We start from the raw sequence: 15,161 nt of genomic DNA, 5'->3' as shown, positions 1-15,161 counted from the left end.
TTAAAGGTTTCAGGTAGTATGTTGCTATTCTGAATGTAAGTATCTTGAGCAGCCTTTTTAATTCAAGAAGCTATATTAAGCAATAAAATCACTGGTCTTTAAAATTATATTGTGTATATATAATTAAAAATATCTTATCCTAATCTTAGTTTTTCTTTTGCAAATAAAGTGTTGGCACTCAAAGAGGAAGAACATGTTTGAACTATGGATGTGACACATTTTTTTTCTCATCTGTTTCCTCAGTTGTGTACCTTGAAAATGCTATTGACATGCAGAACCAAACCTTGCGTTGCTCTCTAATTTGTCTGACCACTTCAAGTTTCTGTTTCCTGTGTGTACACAGCATTGCCATGTACATTTTTCATCAACCAACAAGTATTTATTTAATATTTACCACACAGTCAGTTGTGTGCTAGGCACTGTGAAATGAATGAAATTTCTTGGCACAAATTCTCACTGGGCTTAGACAAATAGAATACTGGTTATTTTCAAGGTAAATTAAACCTTTCTCTGTTTTTCTTCTGCATATTGATCCACCTGCCTCCTTTTAATTTTTTCTCCCCCCCAAATTATTAGAGGAATATCATTAAAATCCCTAAATGTATATCTTATTCTCTTTTCACACTTGCTGTATTGGGTATATCCATCTTAGGTATTTTGTCTTAAAATCCTCAAGTGAGAAATAGTTTTAGTCTTGCTGTTATAAATGGCTCTCAGATTTGTGTGTGTGTGGGGGGGTGAGGTGGGGAGGCAGGTTGAGGGTGGGTGGGAAGGGGGCATAGAAGAAAAGGAAGGAAACTGCATGGGCAAACTAATATGGTCTAACCCTGGTAGCTAAGTCATTACCTCCCTTTGCTATGAGGTAGAACTGGGCCTTGGGAATACTCCTGAATTCTGTTTATTTTGTTAGTCTGTGGGTGTCCTGTTACCTGAAATAAATTTCAGAAGTAAATATACTGTGTATTGCTTTTTTGAATCGTGGTAATGAACTCTGACTTTTAAAAAGAAATAAGTGCCTGTGCGTGGCTGATATTCATGTGCCACAACAAGCAGAACCAAATTGTTGCTCACTTCCTCTGTAGTTATCAGTTGTTGTACAAGAATAAGGAAATGCTCTAAAAAGAAAAAATTTATGATTTTCTGATGTTGACATTTTAAAATGTTTTCTTTAATTTTCTGTTAGGCATACTTTTTTGTTCTTCTCCAAAGAAAGCTTTGTTTCTCTGCACCACAGAAGAATTGCTAAGATACTTTCAGATATCAGCTTGATATGTGTAAAATACAGTTGAGCAAGTGTAGAATTTTGGTTTGTTTTTTTTTTGTAATGGCAAATTTTTTAATGTCTGTAAGTGTGCCTCACCCTCCCATTCCTGTTTTGATTTGATAGCCTCTCCAAATTGGATGTACCAGAGAAAACATGACACTTTTTCCCAGCAGAGTTCGAAAGCCTTTAAGGCCCTGGTCCACTGGACTCAGAAATGATTGCAGGTGCAGTCTTTCCACAGCAGGCCTTGGGCCTCTCTGCTCAAGGTAAAAAGCCAGCCCATTCTACAGGGCTCCCAAGGTATTCTGTTCTTCTGCGGCCTGGCGCTGGGAGCTGTGCCACTAGAAATAGTGGTAGGCTTGGACACTGCAGAAGCAGCCCCCGTATACACTGAGGACCATCATGGAGGTGAAGAAGGTCTTGCAGCCAATGTCAGTTGCTTAGCAGTTGACATGTTGTTCCCTGGATGCTGCCGCTCCCTCCTGTCCAACTGAGGCCTCCAGCCTACCTCGACCTCCTAGCGCAGCTGGAAGCAGCACCCAGACTGGACCAGTTCAAGCGTAGAATATTATGTAACACTAAAGGAGATGTTAAGAAAACTAAATCTGCATTTTGGGAGGGAGAGTGGAGTAAAAGTAAAACTTTCCATTTAGGATTTTATGGGTGAGGACTTACCATTACAGTTAGCTGCTACTCGGGGATCAGTGATGGGAGTCTTCAGGTTACAGTTTTGCTTTTGGCCTTATGCCTGAGTTCTACTCTTCTTCCTTGGACTCTGGCCTCTAGAGTCTTCACATCTCTGCAGTCCCTTGTTCTTGGTCAGGGTGGCTGCTACCTATAAATATCCTGACTGATTTTCATCCTCATAATCTATTAGGAAGTAGTTGGATAAATGAAGAGTCTGACTAAGGAAACCAGGAAGATTGTCTCATCCTACGGTGAACCTGCTAACTAAATTCTGAATCCAGTTATGGGTTAAAATTGCCTGTTGCATCTCACACCTCTCATCTTTAAACAATCTATTTGAATTGGTAATCTGTATTCATGCTGTTATAATCCAATATTTAGAATTATAAATAGTGGTCTTACATTCCTGACTAAAGAGAGCATTTTCCTCTAGCTGAAAGCACAGTTTCTGTCCAAAATACTCTCATGGCCAGAATGGGTATCAAATGACTGGGGGGTGAGGTTGGGGTGCTCAGCACAAACTCCTTCCCTACTGGTACTGGAGGGCCACATTTCAGCCTTAACTCACTGGAGTTACTTTTATATATGATAGCTTATTAGCTGTGCTTTAATTGTTCACTTGATTCTTGAGAAAGGTAAATGTATGAGATGATTTCAGGCTGTGTTTCATGAATGTGTACTTATGAGTGGCATGGTTTGGAACTCTTCTTGGCAGAAACCTTTATGTAAATAATCATTACTTTATGTTTTGGGATAGAAGGATATATACCCTTAGAGAAAGTCAATTCAAGGTAACATCACTTTGGTTAGGTTGTCAGTCATTGTCTCTGGAGAAAATCAGATTGCACAGTTGGAAATATTGGGGAGAATTTAAGAAAGGGATTTTTTTTTTTTTAAAGAGTTAGGGCAGGATTCAGAAAAAATCTAGGGATGACAAAGTGTCCTAGGTCTAAGGACAGCAGACACATTGCCACTCCTAGGCCTGAAGGGATAAGGGCTTGGGAGCAGAAAGTCAGGTAGAATAGCTGTCTCTAAATAGAACAGGACTATTCTATTGTGTGGCCTATGGTAATGGGATCTTTCTTCAGCAAGAAAGTCATGGGGAGGTGGGTATGGAAATAAATACTCTGCCCTCCAGTTTCTTACTGCTTTCATTGGTTTATCCCAACCAGAACCCAAAAGGAGAAAGGGAGCCTACTAATGAGATATATCTTGGTCAGCCTCCTGTGTCATATAAGAGGGTGTAGAAGATGGAGTGGGGACCTGAAGGGACAAACAAAACATATTCAGCATCACTAAATGACCACAGGGACAGTATGGTAGGGTCAAAAGAGAACCATGATTATGTAAGGAAGTAACACTGACAGGTTTGGGTAAAGTTTATATAAGAACTCTATACTATTTTTGCAACTTATCTGAAAATCTAAAATCATGTCAGCATAAAAAGTGTGGGTATCCCTGAGAGTGAACTGCATTTATACATTCTGTAATTTCTTGACTGGTAAGAAACATTTTCTAGCTATTTGGTTACAAAATACCATCAAAGTATTATATTTTGAACAAATACAAAGAAATATCAGGGGATATTAAACCAGGAAATTGTCTACAAATGATTTAGAAAAGAAGAAAAAAAAGAAAGCTAAGTGATCTTCCTGCCCGCTACTGTGCTGGCAGCCCTGCTCTTCACTGTTTCCTTCCTTCCTTGATGATGCTGATAAAAGAAGTGGTTGGGGGGGTAGGGGGGTATGGAATGAGGGGAAATAAGACACTTCTCACTAAGAGAAGGACAAGATAATGACATGTAGCTATACTGATTAGTCTTTTTGAAACATGTTTTAAAAGGAGAATCAAATCATAAATGAATCACGTTTCATATGTGATCTTGATTTACATGACAGTGATATTCAAAATATTTAGTACCATCATTGCCTGGCACACAGTTAATTCTCAATGAGTCTTCTTTCTTGAAAAACAGTATTATTAACATTCAGTCAATACTTTTTTAGCCCACACTAAATGCTGGGCTACAATGGTGTCTAAGTCTAAAGTGATCTCTGCCCTCAAGGAGATTGAGAGCAAAAAAAAAAAAAAAAGACAAATTAATAAATTACCAATTGTGGTATATACTTTGAGGGAAAAAAACAAACCAAAAAAATTTCCAAAATAGAGCAAAACACCCCCTAGGGAAATTTACTTGGTACCTTTGAAAACTATTTCCTTCATTTGTAAATTGTTACATACACTAGGGAGGGTTCAAAAGTACCAAATTAGATACAATTGAGTTACCTTGTTTATCTTAAAAACTCATTAAGCTACTAGAAATGAAAGATAACAGGGTTACTAAAGATTTGTCTCTGCACACTTATCTACAACTTTGTTTCAGTTGGTTAAATCGTTGGTAAAGTGATAAACTTTTCTTAAGCCTAGTTATAAAGTAACTTTCCATGACTTATAGCAGCAACATGCTGCAAATTTTAGTGACATCCTATAATGATCTTGATGGTTACTGGGGGCAGGGGGAGGCATAGTGATAGTTTTTTTGTGTTTTGTTTTTGTTTTAAATCTTTTGGCCACACCACATGGCATGTGAAATCTTAGTTCTCTGACCGGGGAACTGAACCCTTACCCTGTGCAGTTGAAGCTCAGAATTCTAACTACTAGACCACTGGGAAGTCCTATGATAGTCTTACATAGTCCCAGGTAAGGAATCCCAGACGTCTGAATATAACAGACCATCACAGGGAGAAAATTCAGAGTGAGTGGTAAGAGTATCCACAAAGGGATATCAGCTTTAAAAACAACAACAAAAGAAAACCCCACAAACATATATATTGGAAGAAGATAATCTTAGCATATAAGGTGATCATATGAAACTTAAGAATGTAGCTTTTATGATTCAACAACACATGGTCCTTATTTTCCTCCTTATGTCATGTGCTGGCAAAAACTATCAAAGACGTGTGCTCATTCATCAATGTTTATTCACACGCTCAAAAGCACACATGGGGCTTCTGGTTTGCATATCCAGAAATTGTAACATAGCATTTTGCCCAAGAATGATGAGACTGATTTCAGGGCTGAATTCTCACTAAGCCAGCTCACACACAGTCAAATCATTCATTTATCACTGGAACATGAACATTTCCAGTGATTCAAGACTCATGTCCATTTTGTAATTTCTAGGAATGATCCCAAACAGAATGAGAGTGAATAGAAGCCAAGTAGGGTAAATAGGCTTGAAGAAAATTTCATTCAGGCTACAAAAAAAGTCTGTTGAATTTTTCTGAGCTCAGAAAAGAACATATGCTTTGTGTCTTGAATCCTTATGTTCATCTGATAATGTGTTTGTGTTTTGATAGTGCTAGATTCATACTGTTTTCTGATGTCTGCATTCTTTACTGTGTAGCTCTCCATGTATTGGCTAGAATATCATCTCAACAGATAGGTAAAAAGTGCCAAAATAGGAACTGTTAGTTAAAATTTTGCTAAAACCTTACTAGTGTCTGAAATCATCTTCAAGTTGTGATTAATTTGATAATGGAATGTCATTCAGTATGTCATAAAGTGTGTCATAAAGATATGTTTTTAAAGATGTGATGGCAAGATTTGCCCACCATAGTGGCTTATTCAAGAGAAAGAAGATTACAGTGTCATTCTTTAACCTGTTCTTGTGCTTCATAGTTTTAAATACTAACTTTTATTCCTTTTTGAACTAAAAACAGGACTTTGTGCACTTGAAAAATTTTAAGGGAAGAGATGGTACAGTTTTATTATGTCTATAATTTAGTGATATATGAATTTGATTAAAGCATAGGTTCTTTTCATGGTTTTAGAGAACCAGATGTTAAATAATAAACTTATTTTAGGAAATTAGTCATTTTTAAGTAACAAACCTATTTATTTTAAACATTATATTGTGTGTTGTTTAATTTTAAATTTAGTACACAAAAATACACATAGGATCATAAGATTGTTACAGACATAAGCAAATTATTTAATACATGTTACATTGCTTAGGATAGCTGGTCACATAGAAATTTCTCAATTAGTGGTATTATTATTAAATCTAAAACTATAATTTATCCTACTAAAAATATTAAGTGAGCCTTCAAGAAAATGTGTATTTTTTTTACCAATGTATTCACTTTCTTTATATCCCCCAAAGCCTTTCCTTTCTTTTTGAAAATGTCATTTCTGCTTTTTGTAATGAGAAGTATCAGAAAGAAGACTTTAAACCTTGAAAATATGAAATTTATCTTACCCCTTTTTTATGTGTATATATTTTATAGAATCAATAATTCTATAATAAAGACTAGACTATCGTCAGTATGAAAAATAATCTCACAGTTGATTAGTTTCTATTATAGAATTCAGCTGCACAATGGAGATAAACATAGAGAATAGACTTATAGACACGGTGTGGGTGGGGGGAGACGGAGGGATGTATGGAGAGAGTAACATGGAAACATACATTATCATCTGTAATACAGCCAGTGGGAATTTGCCCTATGACTCAGGGAAGGTTCTGTAACAATTTAAAGGGGTGGGATGGGGAGGGAGGTGGTGAGAGGTTCAAGAGGGAGGGCACATATATATACTTATGATTGATTTATGTTGATGTTTGGCAGAAGCCAACACAATACTGTAAAGCAATTATCCATCAATTAAAAATAAATAAATTAAAAAAAACTCAGCTGCAAAGAAAAATGTGGACTAGGATGAGCACTTGAAACAGGATATAAATTATAGTGTTGTTTGCAAGTTATGTACCTGAAGCATGATTTCTTCTAGATAAGAATCACATGAGAACATTCTCACACAATTATTACAAAGTTTAAATATCTTAAATATCTGAATATAATTTTTTTTTGGAAAAATATTTTTATTCATACTTATCTTGTGTATTCATTCTACTTTAGAAAGGAGGAGAATCTATTAACTGTTTATTCCACTTCTTGAAATAAGTTTAACTAATGTTATTTTAGATGTAACTTCTCTGATAATAGAAAACACAAATCTGAAATTTTCTTGAGTATTTATTTTTTTATTTTTTGCCACTTGGCTTCTGGGATCTCAGTTCCACTACTAAGATGTATTAGTTCCACTACTACAGTACAGTTCTACTACAGTAGTTCCACTACTAAGGATGGAACCTGTGCTCCCTGCATTGGAAGCATGGAGATGTAACCACTGGACTTCCAGAGAAGTCCCTGAGTATTTAAATTTTGATATGATAAGTTATTTAGTGCTTTTGATTACCTTTCATTTTAAAATTTAAACTGTGTGTTTTTTTGTGGTATCAGCCGTACCCAAAGGAAGGTGGTTGACTGAGGAAAAGTTAATTGAACTCTCTGAGAACTGCTTTCATTATCTTTAAAGGGGGAGCAATAACTAATCCACAGCATTGTTTAGCAGATTACATTATTTTAATTTTACTAAATTTATCCCATACAGAGTGGATGTTCATTAAATGATAGCTATCAACATCATGACTGTTTTTGTTATGACTGTTAATATAAAATAAAATCCTTTATAGAATATTGATGTGTTTAGATTTTTAGTTGCTTTTATTATTTTTTAAGCTAGATTGTAAACCTCTTAAGTTTAGAGCAGCATTCAACTTTGTGTTCTGCAGTCTTAGTGTAATATCTTCTACCTACAATTCAGTAAGTGTTGGTTTAATGAATGATTGAATTAATGCATTTTATGGCCTAACTTTATTCAGTTAGGTCTGAACTGCTGAAATTATTATAGTGACATCTAAGCATGTAAGGGAAACTACTTTCTGAAATCATCAGGTCAGTCTTGGATAGTATTGATAATGAATTGCTATGGAAATCAGGATATATATATATATTTTTTTAATTTGATTAATTCTTGAAATTTTATTTGGAAAAAATCGAACCTGCAAAAAAGATGAAAGAATAACACATTGTGCGTCAGTACTCTTTCTTTCTTTTTTTTGCTGAACCATGTGACATTTTACCTAAATACTGCAACATGCCTTGCCTTAACAACAATACACTGATCATACTGAAGACCTTTAATGGTTCAGAAGATACTGTCCCTTTAAAAATCTTCTCAATTGTTCTTCCCCTCCTCCCAAATCCTTTTTAGCTGTTTACTCCTGATCCAGCCTGTAATCTTAGATCATGTCTTGGATTTGGTTGTCTCGCCTCTTTGCACTCCTTTATCTCCACTTCCTACCATTGTGTGTGTGTGTGTTTCTTCATTGGTGATTTTGAACACTACTTCTCTTTCTTTATATTTTTGTAAAATGTTTTGATTTGAAGATCAAGTCATCTGGGTAAATTACAATAAATTTCAAGTTTCAGATAGGTTATCCAATCTACATTAACTATTGAGGCCTTTGTTGGAGATTGTCCAATGCTTCCTGGATTGGATCCTAAATTCTTAATTAGAGGAGATTAGCAGATTGGAAAATTAAATGTGGTTGGCTAAACTCAGAGATTAAATTGACTTGCCACATCTATACCAAGTGGTAGCAGGGAGTGGAAGAGAAGGGATTATTGGCTCACTGAAATAAAGACATGAAAAAAAAAAATGAAGTGGCAGTATATATAGAGCCATGGGGAAGCACTTGTAAAAGTACTATTATTGGCTTGAAGTCAGGGTATTGATGAAAGTTATAAAACTCTGAATGTTATTTGCAGATTAAAATAAAAGGAAGCTATTTCAAAACAATGATTTTTGTCACTCTACACATTTGAAATCTAGTTTATGTCTCACTTAATGGATAGTATAATATAGCTGCAGTGTAGGTTAGAACATTTCATCAGAAGTTTAATCTAGCTATCCAGGGTTTATTTAAAGCCTCTGATATTTGATCACTTCATTAAAACAAATTGGAACCATCAGAAAGCTGAGTTACCTGGGCCACATTTTCTAAGATACTGTGCATCATGACATACCATAGTTACATAAGGGACAGTCTAACTTCTGCTCAGTATAATTTCTAGTGAAAAATTGTCTGTCAAGACTAACTTATGTGGTGTCCATGGCCGGAATAAAAGACAATCTAAACAATGTATTTTCTATTTTGATTTTCAATGAAGAAAGTTCAGTAGTATTTGTTGGTCAAACCATGTAATATGCTCAATGCCAAAATGAGAAAGCATCTCATCTTCCTACCTCATTCTTGTTAGCTTCATTAAAATTTAAAAAATACCTTGACATAATTTCAAACAACAGAAAGCTGTAAGAATACTATAAAGTATTCTCATATACTATTCACCTAGTTTACTCATGTTAACATTTTATCTTATTTGCTTTATGTCTTCTCATGTAGATTTTCCCTCTTGAATTATTTGAGAGTAATTTCACATGTAAGGTCTCTTTACCCTAAATACTAAAGTGTGTATTTCTTATAAACAAGGACCTCTTCTTGCATAGCTTTAGTACAATGATCAAAATTGGGAATTAACATTGATACAATACTATTACCATCTGCTGATCAAAATTCACTGTCTGTCCTTAATGTAGTGCATATCAAAAGATAATTTCAGATTATGAATTACATTCAGTTGTTCTGTCTCTTTAGTCTTGTCAGTCTGATATTTTCAAAGAGTATACCTCAGTTAGAATGCCCCTTAATTTGGGTTTACTTGATGTTTGCTCAAATGCAGTACTTGGATGCAATCTCAAAAACAACAGAATGATCTCTGTTCATTTCCAAGGCAAACTATTCAATATCACAGTAATCCAAGTTTCTGCTCTGACCAGTAATGCTGAAGAAGTAGAAGTTGAAAAGTTCTATGAAGACCTACAAGACCTTTTAGAACTAACACCCCCCAAAAGATGTCTTTTCATTATAGGGGACGGAAGTGCAAAAGTAGGAAGTCAAGAAATACCTGGAGTAACAGGCAAATTTGGCCTTGGAGTACAGAATGAAGCAGGGCAAAGGCTAATACAGTTTTGCCAAGAGAATGCATTGGTCATAGCAAACATCCTCTTCCAACAACACAAGAGAAGATCCTACACATAGACATCACCAGATGGTCAACACCAAAATCAGATTGATTATATTCTTTGCAGCCAAAGATGGAGAAGCTGTACATAGTCAGCAAAAACAAGACTGGGAGCTGACTGTGGCTCAGATCATGAACTCCTTATTTGGCAATAGCCGAATTCACTTAAATTAAAGAAAGTAGGAAAACCACTAGACCATTCAGATATGACCTAAATCAAAGCCCTTATGATTATACAGTGGAAGTGACAAATAGATTCAAGGGATTAGATCTGATAGACAGAGTGCCTGAAGAACTATGGACAGAGGTTCATGACATTGTACAGGAGGCAGTGATCAAGACCATCCCCAAGAAAAAGACATGCAAAAAGGCAAACTGGTTGTCTGAGAAAGCCTTAAAATTAGCTGTGAAAAGAAGAGAAGAGAAAGGCAAAGGAGAAAAGGAAAGATATACCCATTTGAATGCAGAGTTCCAAAGAATAGTAAGGAGAGATAAGAAAGCCTTCCTCAGTGAGCAATACAAAGAAATAGAGGAAAACAATATAATGGGAAAGCCTAGAGAGCTCTTCAAGAAAATTAGAGATACTAAGCAAACATCTCATGCAAAGATGGGTACAATAAAGAACAGAAATGGTATGGACCTAACAGAAGCAGAAGATATTAAGAAGAGGTGACAAGAATACACAGAACTATACCAAAAAGATCTTCATGACTGAGATAACCATGATGGTGTGATCACTTAGCTAGAGCCACACATCCTGGAATGTGAAGTCAAGTGGGCCTTAGGAAGCAACACTACAAACAAAGCTAGTGGAGGTGATGGAATTCCAGTGGAGCTAAAAGATTATACTGTGAAAGTGCTGCACTCAATATACCAACAAGTTTGGAAAACTCAGCAGTGGCCACAGGACTGGAAAAGGTCCGTTTTCATTCCAATCCCAAAGAAAGGCAATGTAAAAGAATGCTCAAACTACTGCACAGTTGCACTCATCTCACACGCTAGCAAAGTAATGCTCAAAATTCTCCAGACCAGGCTTCAACAGTAAGTGAACTGTGAACTTCCAGAAGTTCAAGCTGTATTTAGAAAAGGCAGAGGAACCAGACATCAAATTGCCAACATCTGTTGGATCATCGAAAAAGCAAGAGAGTTCCAGAAAAACTTCTACTTCTGCTTTGTTGACTATGCCAAAGCCTTTGACTGTAGATCACAACAAACTGTGGAAAACTCTTAAAGAGATGGGCATACCAGACAATCTGACTTGCCTCCTGAGAAATCTGCATGCAGGTCAAGAAGCAACAGTTAGAATTGGACATGGAACAACTGATTGGTTCCAGATCAGGAAAGGAGTACGTCAAGGCTGTATATTGTCACCCTGCTTATGTAACTTATATGCAGAGTATGTCATGTAAAATTCTGGGCTGAATGAAGCACAAGCTGGAATCAAGATTGCTGGGAGAAATATCAATAACCTCAGCTATTCGGATGATACCACACTTATGGCAGAAAGTGAAGATGAACTAAAGAGCCTCTTGATGAAAGTGAAAGAGGAGAGTCAAAAAGTTGGCTTAAAGCTCAACATTCAGAGAACTAAGATCATGGCATCTGATCCTATCACTTCATAGCAAATAGATGGGGAATCAATGGAAACTGTGAAAGAGACTTTATTTTTGGGGGCTCCAAAATCACTGCAGATGGTGACTGCAGCCATGAGATTAAAAGACGCTTGCTCCTTGGAAGAAAAGTGATGACAAAGCTAGACAGCATATCACAAAGCAGAGACATCACTTTGCCAACAAAGGTCCATCTAGTTAAAGTTTTGTTTTTTTCCAATAGTCATGTATGGATGTGAGAGCTGGACTATAAAGAAAGCTGAGTGCCGAAGAATTAATGCTTTTGAACTGTGGTGTTGGAGAAGACTCTTGAGAGTCCCTTGGACAGCAAGGAGATCCAACCAGTCCATCCTAAAGGAAATCAGTCCTGAATATTCATTGGAAGGACTGATCCTGAAGCTGAAACTCCATTACTTTGGCCACTTGATGCAATGAACTAACTCATTGGAAAAGACCCTGATGCTGGGAAAGAGTGAAGGTGGGAGGAGAAGGGGACGACAGAGGATGAGATGGTTGGATGGCATCACCGACTCAATGGATGTGAGTTTGAGTAAGCTCCGGGAGTTGGTGATGAACAGGGAAACCTGGTGTACTGCAGTCCATGCGGTCGCAAAGAGTCGGACACGACTGAGTGACTGAACTGAACTGAACTGATGTTCGCTCATGATTAGATTCAGATTATGCATTTTTAAAAGAATGCCACAGAAGTGAGTTAGTGGTGTTTTGGTTTTTATTGTTGTTGTTGGTTGTTTTCGTTTTGTTTTTGTCTGTGCTGGGCCTTCATTGTGGTACATATATGGGCTCAGGCTCAAACCTGCATTCCCTGCATTGGAAGGCAGATTCTTTTTTTTTTTAATTTATTTATTTTTAATTGGAGCATAATTGCTTTACAATGTTGTGTTGATTTTTGCCATACATCAGCATGGAAGGCAGATTCTTAACCAGTGGAACACCAGCAAAGTTCTTTTTTTTCCTGTGTTTTTCAGTGAATCACATCTGGAAGCACATGATGTCAGTTTGTTCCATTACTGTGTTCTTAACATTGATCTCTTGGTTAAGGTGGCATCTGCCAGGTTTCTCCTAAATTACCCTTTTTCCTTTTGTAATAAATTTCTCCTGTAGAGATGCTTTAAGACTGTGTAAGCATTCTCTTACTTCTTGGTTTTTAGCATCCTTTCATGTTTCTTGTCTGATATAATTATGATGGACTTCATTTTAAGCTGAACATTTTATTTTGTATTTTGTTATCTTTAAGTCGTCTTAACTTTTCTTTGGACATAGAAATGGAACATATTTTAAGTTTTGGAGGTTACATGAAGGTAGCTTTTCAATAATAATGAAAAATGCCTGTGACTATTTAATGTCCTGTTGCACAGTGTAACCAAATGTTTCATTTTGGTTGAGAAAGTTGGATTCAGGTCACTATATGATCAAATGTGGGTATAGTAAGTATCTGGGATGTTGAAAAATGCAAGTGAGAAGATGATGAGGCTAACTATGCTTAGGGTTGGAAGAGAATGTGACTCAGACTTCATTCCTTCTTTATCTTGCCCTTTCCACTCTAATCTTCCACATAACCCTATCTTACAAAAAACTCAATACAAAAGAAAGAACTCAGAGGAACTCAGTGGAGACAAAGTAAAATAGAAGATAACCGGTCAATCAGTAACAGCTTACTCCCTCAATCTAGGACAAAGTAGCATTAAAGACCAAAAAAAAAAAAAAAAGATTTGTTTATGAGCTAGATAGGAAATAAATTACATTAATCATCTTTCAGGGTGTGTATAAATTACAAAACTTACAAAATTAACTCCAGGTGACATTTATATATTATCAGAATAGCAGCAAAAGTATTCTAGCACCCTAGGTACAATTAATGATCTGAGACAAATATTAAAGTGTAGTCAAAATTTTGTTGAGGAAGAAAATACAAACATCAGTATGATTTAAAAGGAAATCCAATGAACTCATTTAAACTAGTTTTAGATTACAAAAAAAAAGAATAATCTTGAAGGAAATTCAAACAAATGTATGAAGAAGCAGAGGACAGGCTCCCCTCAATCTGTGGGGGACCCAAGCAGAGGACAAGGTCTCCTCAGTCTGCGGGGGATGTGAGCAGAGAACAGGCCCCCCACAGACACGAGCAAAGGATAGGCCCCTTCAGTCTGTGGGGGACTCGAGCAGGGGACAGGCCCCCCTCAACCTGCCGGGAACGCAAGCAGAGGGCAGGCCCCCCGCAGACACCAACAGAGGACAGGCCCCCCTCAATCTGCGAGGGACTCTAGCAGAGGACAGGAACCCCTCAGTCTGCAGGGGACTCGAGCAGGGGACAGGCCCCCCTCAACCTGTGGGGAACATGAGCAGAGGACAGGCCCCCCAACAGTCTACAGGGAACTCTTATCAGAGGACAGGGCCCCCTCAATCTGCAGGGGACCTAAGCAGAGCACAGGCCTCTGGGTCCTGGGGCTGCATGCCAGGTCTGGTGCTCCATTCTACCCCTGTTTCTCAGCTACTGCCCCTACAGCTGAGAGACCACACCTTGCTTATGACGTGGTTGTGGGCATACAAGGTCTGTCACATGCTTTTCAACCATCTCCCTGGTTTCAGGACTCCGAGATACTAGAGACGCCCTGAAGTCCAGCCACACTACAGCTGTCATCTCTGCGTCCAGCTGACCCCACTTGGATGAGGTCTCTGGGCCCCTGGCCACCCCCTGGGACTTTATAGCCTGCCAGCAATCTCCAGCCTCTGCAGGTTCAAAGCCTCAGCCCTCTGGGTCCCTAGGCCCAGCATGGGCCATACTCACCTCCCATGCCGGGAGTGGCTGGGATCTCGTGAAACATCCTGCCGGTTCTGAGTCAGGTGACTGGAAGAGAGAGGCTGCAGCCACTAGAGGGGTGACCTGGGGAAGAGAACATACAACACAAGCTCTTAAAAAAAGCCCCAGCATGTCTTCGCACTGGAATAAATTTGGAGGAACAGAAAAAAAAAAAAAAAGAAATGTATGAAGACAATGAAAAATGTTCTTTACATTCATGGTCCCTCCCTTCTCTAATTCTCCTTACTCTCACATCTGAAGGGTAGATCCTCTTAGCAGTTTTGTGGGTATTAAATAACAGCCTTATTTATTTATTTGGCTGTGCCAGATCTTAGCTGCAGCATGTAGACTCTAGTTGTGGCATGCGGGATCTAGTTCCCTGACCAGGGATCAAACCCAGGCCTCCTGCATTGGGATCATGAGGTTTTAATCACTGGACCTCTAGCTTCCCTGGTAGCTCAGGTGGTAGAGAATCTGCCTGTAGTTCAGGAGACCCAGGTTCGATACCTGCATTGGGAAGATCCCCTGAGGAATGGAATGGCGACCCACTTCAGTATTCTTCCCTGGAGAATTCCATGGACTGAGAAGCCTGGCAGGCTACAGTTCATGGGATTGCATGAGTGAGGGAATAAAACTTTGACTTTCAGTGGGAAAGTCCCTAGCCTTATTTTTTGAAATGTATTTTATATACAGTAGAATAACTGGGTCTTAAAAATATTACTCAACCTGTTTTGATGAATGCACAGTAAGACATCCATCTTTTCTATCATCCTAGCACCTCTTCCTAGTCAATC

At 37.7% G+C, this 15,161-nt stretch overlaps 1 protein-coding gene across 2 annotated transcripts in view; it reads left to right on the top strand.

The window, feature by feature from the left end:
- TET1 (tet methylcytosine dioxygenase 1) overlaps nucleotides 1-15,161 on the top strand; it is a 129,682-nt gene that overhangs the window by 43,521 nt on the left and 71,000 nt on the right. The gene's annotated exons all lie outside the window — the stretch shown is intronic.

This window comes from Giraffa tippelskirchi, chromosome 2, assembly GCF_054371585.1.
Source record: "Giraffa tippelskirchi isolate mGirTip1 chromosome 2, T2T-mGirTip1v1.2.pri, whole genome shotgun sequence".
Lineage (NCBI taxonomy): Eukaryota > Metazoa > Chordata > Mammalia > Artiodactyla > Giraffidae > Giraffa > Giraffa tippelskirchi.
Note: the sequence above shows the minus strand (reverse complement) of the source record. Positions and strands in the feature narration are given on the sequence as shown.